Source organism: Denticeps clupeoides, chromosome 16, assembly GCF_900700375.1.
Source record: "Denticeps clupeoides chromosome 16, fDenClu1.1, whole genome shotgun sequence".
In the NCBI taxonomy this organism is placed as follows: Eukaryota; Metazoa; Chordata; class Actinopteri; order Clupeiformes; family Denticipitidae; genus Denticeps; species Denticeps clupeoides.
Window position 1 is genome coordinate 12,016,222 of NC_041722.1, and position 7,377 is coordinate 12,023,598.

Genomic DNA, 7,377 nt, shown 5'->3' on the forward strand with positions numbered 1-7,377 from the left:
CAATCTACAGGTTTAGATGGTACGAGATGAGATGGTAATTTTCTTTTTCCCATCACTGACAAACTATATTACAGGCAGGGTCTCTTGAGTTTGATTAACTTGCCCTCAATCTCCACATAAGCCACGCTGAAAATGTCATGTACGTTACGCACACAGCCCACAAAGTCTGGAACCCATTACCCTATCAAGAGCCACCAAAGGCCCTTTAATGGAACTGAGCACTGGTCCTCCTCACTACTCCACCCAAGATGTTTTCTGGTCTTCCAGATTCGGAGAGGGGTTGTGCTCTTACCCAGCCTCTCCATTCTAAAGCCACAAGCCACCGCTGAACTCACCAGCGACATCTGGAAGCCTGCTTATGGAGTAAAGTAACTGGCCCCTGGTCTATTCAATGATGTATAGGGATTTATGTCCTTGTGCCTTGATCCACCCTCAAGGTTACTAGGTAACGTTCAGCAGACACCCCTAAGAGAAGCCGCTGAGGTCGTTTATGTTGCAGTGAGGATAGGGGCAAATCGGTCGGTCTCAAACTTTAAGAATCCCCCTATGGCTTTCCAAAAAACAGCGCAGTGCTAACACGCAAATACTAGAAATCATCTGATTCTCTACCAAGCAATTCAACTGGACTACAGGTACCAAAATAATTTTGAAAAACTAGCAAAAAGCAGAAATAGACTGGCAGTCATGTGACTATGGAGAGGTTTGTGACACAGCATAAATAAACAACCATACATACAAGAAGTTGGGCCATCACAGAGTAAAAACGACAGCTGGTGCATGTGACGTATGATCTTATCAATAGCCTTAATTAAAATTAGAGTCACTTTATCACAGGTAGTTTCCAATTTATCATTGCAATCAAGTTCAGACAGTTTTGAGTGAGAGGAAGTTAACCCCCCCCCCCACACACACACACACACACACACACACACAGAGTAAATGTGATATGATCACTGCTTATCACTGAAAACTATATCTGTACACTTGCCCCTCACCTGCTCTGTGACAAAGGGACCACAAAGATGTTGTCACGGCGATTACAAGATAAGTGTGCAGCAGTCTGTGAGCTGAGTGTGAAGCCAAGCAGAGGTGAGATAATTGCATGGTGAGCACAAAGGTCATCCTCATTTTTTATTCACTCTCACCGCACTCTGATGGTTTAATCCAGCCATACAGACTCTGACTGATGCTCAAGCATGGATAAATCAAAACAGCAATATATATATAAATGTTCCAAGAATATTTCCATCATGTAACTTCATGAAATTTACACATATAGTTCGCACAATGTTTTGTTGGTAAAGTGTGTAATAAATACAAAAATACAGACGTTCTGTACAAAGTAAGCCTGGGCAAAAAACTTCCAATATCCTCAAAATGTGACATCCATAATTATCATTACCACCATTATTGTCCATATATTATGACCATTATGTCCATAGTATCCATAACTCCTTAAGCAATTTTTGTCCTTTGCCTCGTATAAATTATTACTTAAAATTACTGCCCATTAAATCATGTATAAGATTAAATATATATATAAATAATAAATCTATTGGAAGATTTGCACACAACAGGTCCTGTCATAATGCAGCCTGACAACTCCAGTAAAGGTTAACATGGGGCAGTGGTGGCCTAGAGGTTAAGGAAACGGACCAGTCAGAAGGTTGCCGGTTCGAACCGCCAACACCCCCACACACTCCCTGGGCGCCTGTCATGGCTGCCCACTGCTCACCAAGGGTAATGGTTAAAAGCAGAGGACACATTTCTGTGTGTCACCGTGTGCTGTGCTGTGCTGACACTTCACTTCATCTTTACATGTTCCTCCTAAAACAGTAAATCTGACCATCAGCAAGGGAAAAGCATCATTGCAGGCCATAACTCAGTCCTCACCACGCACAGAACACAATACTACCACAGTAAATCTCATCCTGACTGTCAGACCACCAAAACAGCATTTGTCTCATGTGTCTCTGTATGAGTAATGCTTCTTTCCAATTATAATACGTATAACAGTAAATTATCTCCGTTAGTTATGAGGAGCAAAATATTAAACCGTTTCAGATCTCACCAGTAGGTCAAACTAAATTATTGTGGCATACTGCGGACTGCAGGGGTGATAGTGAAACAAAATCCTGAGCCTGAACGTATTTAAATGCCTGGGAGAAGAGCAGGGGTGAGGGGTGGTATGTATGCAACACACTTTTAACTCATTAGTTTTTGGCCCCATCCGCCCACACACAGAGAAATGGAAGTACCACTGTGTACCTATATGGGTACAAATGCTTGTCACACACAATTGTGTACCTGTCATGACTGGAATTTAAAATTATATTTACATATAAGTATGATGTAGTGGTCTGGAAAGGTCTGCACACTTGTTGCGTTGCCCAGGGAGCTGGGGGGTTAAGGAGCCACAGACGTGGGGAGGCTGGCCTCAAACTGGCAACCTTCATCTCACAGGCACAGAGTTTGTGATTTTTTTCTGTCATTGATGTATTTTCATGTACATTGTCCATTGTTGTGTTATGCTGAGGGTACATCATGGTATCACAAAGGACCTGTCCTCATCATTATTGTGTAGCGGGGTCCGTGGGAATGCCCCCCCCCCCCTTTTTTTTTTAAATAAGCCTCTTAAATGTTTTTTTCCAGATATGATATGAACAATCCCAGTATAAGCCTATATTTACAGTAGCATCTGTGTGCAATATTAATTGTATTATCTTAGGTAATATATAATATCCAAATATCTGTTATTTTTTAGCTGATGTCAATGTTAACAGACTAAAATAGCATGTACTGCAGCAAGCCATGAGGTGGCGACTGCAATATTTACGGTTTCTTATCTCAGGGCTGCACAAATTGGGTAAAAAAAGTAATATTTCAATTTCAATCTCAAAGAACTTTATCTATCCCAGAGGGGCAATTTACAAGGCACAGCGGAGCAGCTCACGTATAACACTTGTTACAATTGACACAACATATGACACACAATAAAATTTACCTTGTATTGCACTATGAAACGATAAATAACTGTACATAACAGGAGCAGTAAGGTGGGTCATTTAAAAAGTGTGTGAGGTGATAGTGGTTGTTTCGGGGGATGTCCAGAGTTCAATAGAAAAGTAATATTGCGATTTCAATGTGATAGATGGCACTTGCTTATTTATCAATAAAAACTCACATAAAATTACAAAGTATGAAATCTTTACATTATTTCCCAATACTGCAGCTTAATAAAAATAAATACTAAATAAAGCAACAACAATATAAATGGGACGTTGTAGGTTTTATGTACAACTTTGTCACGTTGCCTCGTCTTGTTGCATTTTAACTACAAGTTCACCGTCGCCCGATTCCATATTGACTGTTGGGCCAGGTGGGCATGGCACATACAACTGGTAAAATGGCCATGATGCTTTAAGAGCGCAGCGCCGTTGTACGTGGTGTGGCTGTACGTGGAAAAAGGAGTAATAACATAGGTGTACTGTTTGGATAAAACCCTGTTAAAAGTGATAAACCCCCTGCAATAATATATCCTCTGTATTTATTTGGCTCGCACCTGCCACAGAAGAACTGGAGTTAGCCACAATTTTTATATACGTTACATATACGGTCACCATCATCACGTTTAACCAATCACTGAAACTAATTTAAAAGCAGCGAATCATACGGAAAGGATAGGTAATAAAGACCTTTCTCATTTACATGTGAGCTCAAACCGACTGAAATTATGGAACTTAACTTCTAGCTCTACCCTGCACTCCCCAACTCTCCGAGTCTGGAACACTAAAGGGAGACTGAGCGGCCGGTCTCAGTTTAGTCAGTTGGTAAACTGAGAATGACGTAATATATTGTCGCTTCAGTCCAAGTACACATAATATCAATCGCGTCCATATAATGTGACGCTTTGAAGTGAAAGTGAAGTGATTGTCATTGTGAGACACTGCAGCACAGCACATGGTGACACAATGAAATGTGTCCTTTGCTTTTAACCATCACCCTGAGTGAGCCCGGGGACCAGTGTGTGGGGACGGTGCTTTGCTCAGTGGCACCTTGGCAGATCTGAATTAAAATTTTCAGAGAACTCCCACTCGCAGAACACGTCAGCCAGCAAGGGCAGAATTAAGCCATCTAGCTGCAAGTCCCGCCCTACCCTGTTTCTGATTGGCTTATTGGCGTGTGGGCCTATTTTTGGTGTGGTTGAGCGTGAAATCTGCACCTCTCGACAGTCAGGTCCCTGGGAGAACCTGATATTTTTTTATTTATTTTTCCGCCACGTCGGTATGCCAGGCAATCCGGCATGGCGCCTAAATGCTAGGATCACACCGAAAAATTCTATTCTGCAGCAGGGCAGCCTGTGCTCTTCACAGCCACCCTACACAGCTTCACTCTGAGTTGGCAGCTTGTTCCTGATGCTGGCCTAATTTTTCTATACCTTACACCGACAGGACTGTGGTAGATGAGGATGATTAGGCAGTACGAAACTGAGACAGGGCTCACGGAACAATGCGCGAGTCTCCGAACTGCAAGCAAGTCAGGGCGGCTTAGAGGCGTAAACGAAATGTGCGGATTCACACTCAGACACTGGGAGCAAAGAAGGGGCTGAAGTGTCAGCAAACAGAGCTTAGGAGTGGGATGTGGGGGGAAAAAAAGAAATATTTAACCAGACGGACTCTAGGTACACTGTCGATTTGGCATGCAGGCTTCATGCCGGCAGTTTAAAAATGAGGAGGAAACGGGACCAGGACGAATGCCATGTTTCGGCCGAATCCGGGAGTGTTGAGGATGTTGATATTCCATGCAGGAAGAGAGACAAAGGAGCGCCTTCCCTCACAGCCACAGGCATAGCCTAGATGCACACGCATACACAACCATACACACAGCCAGCGCGCAGAAGGGTCTCTTCCTTGAGCAAAGAACAGGGTCACCATGGCAACCACTCAGACACATACTCGCACAAGCATGCACACAAAGACACACAAGTCATTCTATTCTCATACAGCTCCAGCCTCGCGCTGTCACACGAACACAAACGGATCCATCGTGGCGATACCTGCCCCTGCCATCGTCACGCCGCCAGCGGGAGCGGGAGGGGGGCCGTGGGCAGATCACGGAGGGGCCGTTTTGCTGAAACACCAGACGGCCATCTGCTGCGTCCCCGCCTGTCTGCCTGGCTCTCGAGCGAGGGTCTCAGGACACTGACCTTCAGACGCTTGCGAGGCGAGAGGTCTGCAGCTACGGCGCTGAATTAGAGCACAAGGCTGCCATGATTTATTCATCTTCATCATTAACAACACTTACGTAACACAGACCGACTACAGAAGATCAGCGTCTCAAATAAATTATTTCCTAATATTCCAATTTCACACTCTTGACAATATGTCACAGATCATTATAGAAAAAGTGTTATATGGCAGAAGGTGTCGATCTTATGTCTGTGAATTGTTGTTATTGGAGGTATATATATATATATATATATATATATATATATCATTATTAATTATCATTATTAATTCTTTCAACAGCACCTCACCGGGTATGAAGCTTTTTATAATTACATATTAATTATGCAGGAAATCGTTTGGGTCGCCCTTGACTTTCAGTTGAGTGAGAGTCCAGATGTGATGTCCAGATCATCCTTCTTTTTTTCGTGCCTTGCCGGGAATAACACATATCCGGCGTTGCGCTGTGCGTTGAGAGAAAAACTAGACCGATGGCTCAGGCTGTCTGCAAATCACGCAGGAACCTCCCTCGACTGAGCGTCCATTCCCGGTGTGGAAAATGTGAGCGGGGCCTTAATGGAACTGGCCTGACCTGGGCTGAATGGGAGAGTCACGAGGGGTTTTACAACTCGGCCTGGAAGGAAGCAGATGCCGGGTCGGTGACACACAAACACAGAGAGAGGAGCTGGTTGGTGTTGACTGAGGGTGACTGAGCAAAGTGAAAATGTAGAGGGGTGCTGTTTAAAAACAGGGTGAGAGCAAACTAGAGCAAGATAAAGTAGGGCGAGACGAGACAGGAGGGGAACCACAAGATGACATCGTTTAGGCGGCTTCTACTCCACTCCACATTGGGGCAGTGGTGGCCTCGCGGGTAAGGATGCCGGTTCGAATCCCGATCTGCCATGGTGCCACTGAGCAGAGCACCATCCCCACACACTGCTCCCCGGGCGCCTGTCGCGGCTGCCCACTGCTCACCAAGGGTGATGGTTAAAAGCAGAGGACACATTTCAGTGTGTCACCGTGTGCTGTGCTGCATGTGTCTCACAATGACAGTCACTTCACTTTCACATCCACCAGATCTGACTCGGATTCAGCAACCTTTTGACAGACAAGCACGTCTTCATGCACACGATGAATGAATTGCAATGAAAAACGCCGTAATTGCCTCGTGTGAAGAGCAGTGCTGCATTATGGGCCTTTTCCCGGGACACTTTCCGATCTCTGCGCTTTGAACTGGAGGCGGAACAAGTTCCCCCGAACTTCCAACGCCACGAGTCGACGAAGCGTCTGCTGCTTTTTGTCTCCCTCGCCGCACCGTAAAGACGAAAGACGTCAAGCGCCAACATTTAAACGATATAATTCGTTATAAAGACACACGGAAGGTCCCAGCGTTGCACTCCCACGCCCAGAACATGAACTTTCTGCTCGACAGGAAACCGTGCGGCGGGAACCTCGGCAGCTCGGGGTCGGGCCACGGACGGCGCTGGACGCGTGGAAGGCGACGTACGGAGGTGGTTGTGCACAAATTTGCGCCGCTGCGCTGAATGTCATTCGACACCGCGGCGGAACTCGGCTCACGGGAGCGGGATTTCTGCAGGCAGCTGATTCCATGGCAACCTCCCCCACCCAAAAATGTATATTTACATACATATATTTATATATATATATATATGTATATTCCACAATTCCGCGACACGGACGTACCTCAGATATGTCTTCGGTCCGAGCCGGGCGCACCGTTTTCACCCTCCCTGCAGCCCCTCCGCGGGTCTGCTTCCCAGCCGCTGTTCCTGCAGGAATTTTCTCAGGAAAAGGGTGACTGTGGAAGTCTGGGGGGCGGGGCCACGCGGAGGGGGCGGGGCGTCGCGCTTTTCCAGGCTCGCTGACAGCGCTTGAGAAACTGCTCGTTGGCCAATCACCGTTCAGCATGTAGCGAAACGACTACAAATTGTAGATTACGGTCTGCGCATGGACAGTGTGTGTGTGTGTGTGTGTGTGTGTGTGTGTGTGTGTTCCTACTTCCAACTGCGCCGTTTAGGGGTCACCACAGCTGATCATATATAAACAGTCAGTGTCTCGGTTATTCTTATAAAAATATTAATTAAATATGAATTAGTGAAGTGATTGTCAGGTGTGATACACAGCAACACAG

The 7,377-nt window shown here is 45.5% G+C and overlaps 1 protein-coding gene across 1 annotated transcript in view; it reads right to left on the reverse strand.

The window, feature by feature from the left end:
- ccdc102a (coiled-coil domain containing 102A) overlaps nt 1-7,053 on the reverse strand; it is a 52,951-nt gene extending 45,898 nt beyond the window's left edge. The window contains exon 1 of the mRNA XM_028956619.1: nt 6,930-7,053. The gene's annotated coding sequence lies outside the window, so the exon portion shown is untranslated. The remainder of the gene's footprint in view (nt 1-6,929) is intronic.
- Nucleotides 7,054-7,377: the final 324 nt, after the last annotated feature.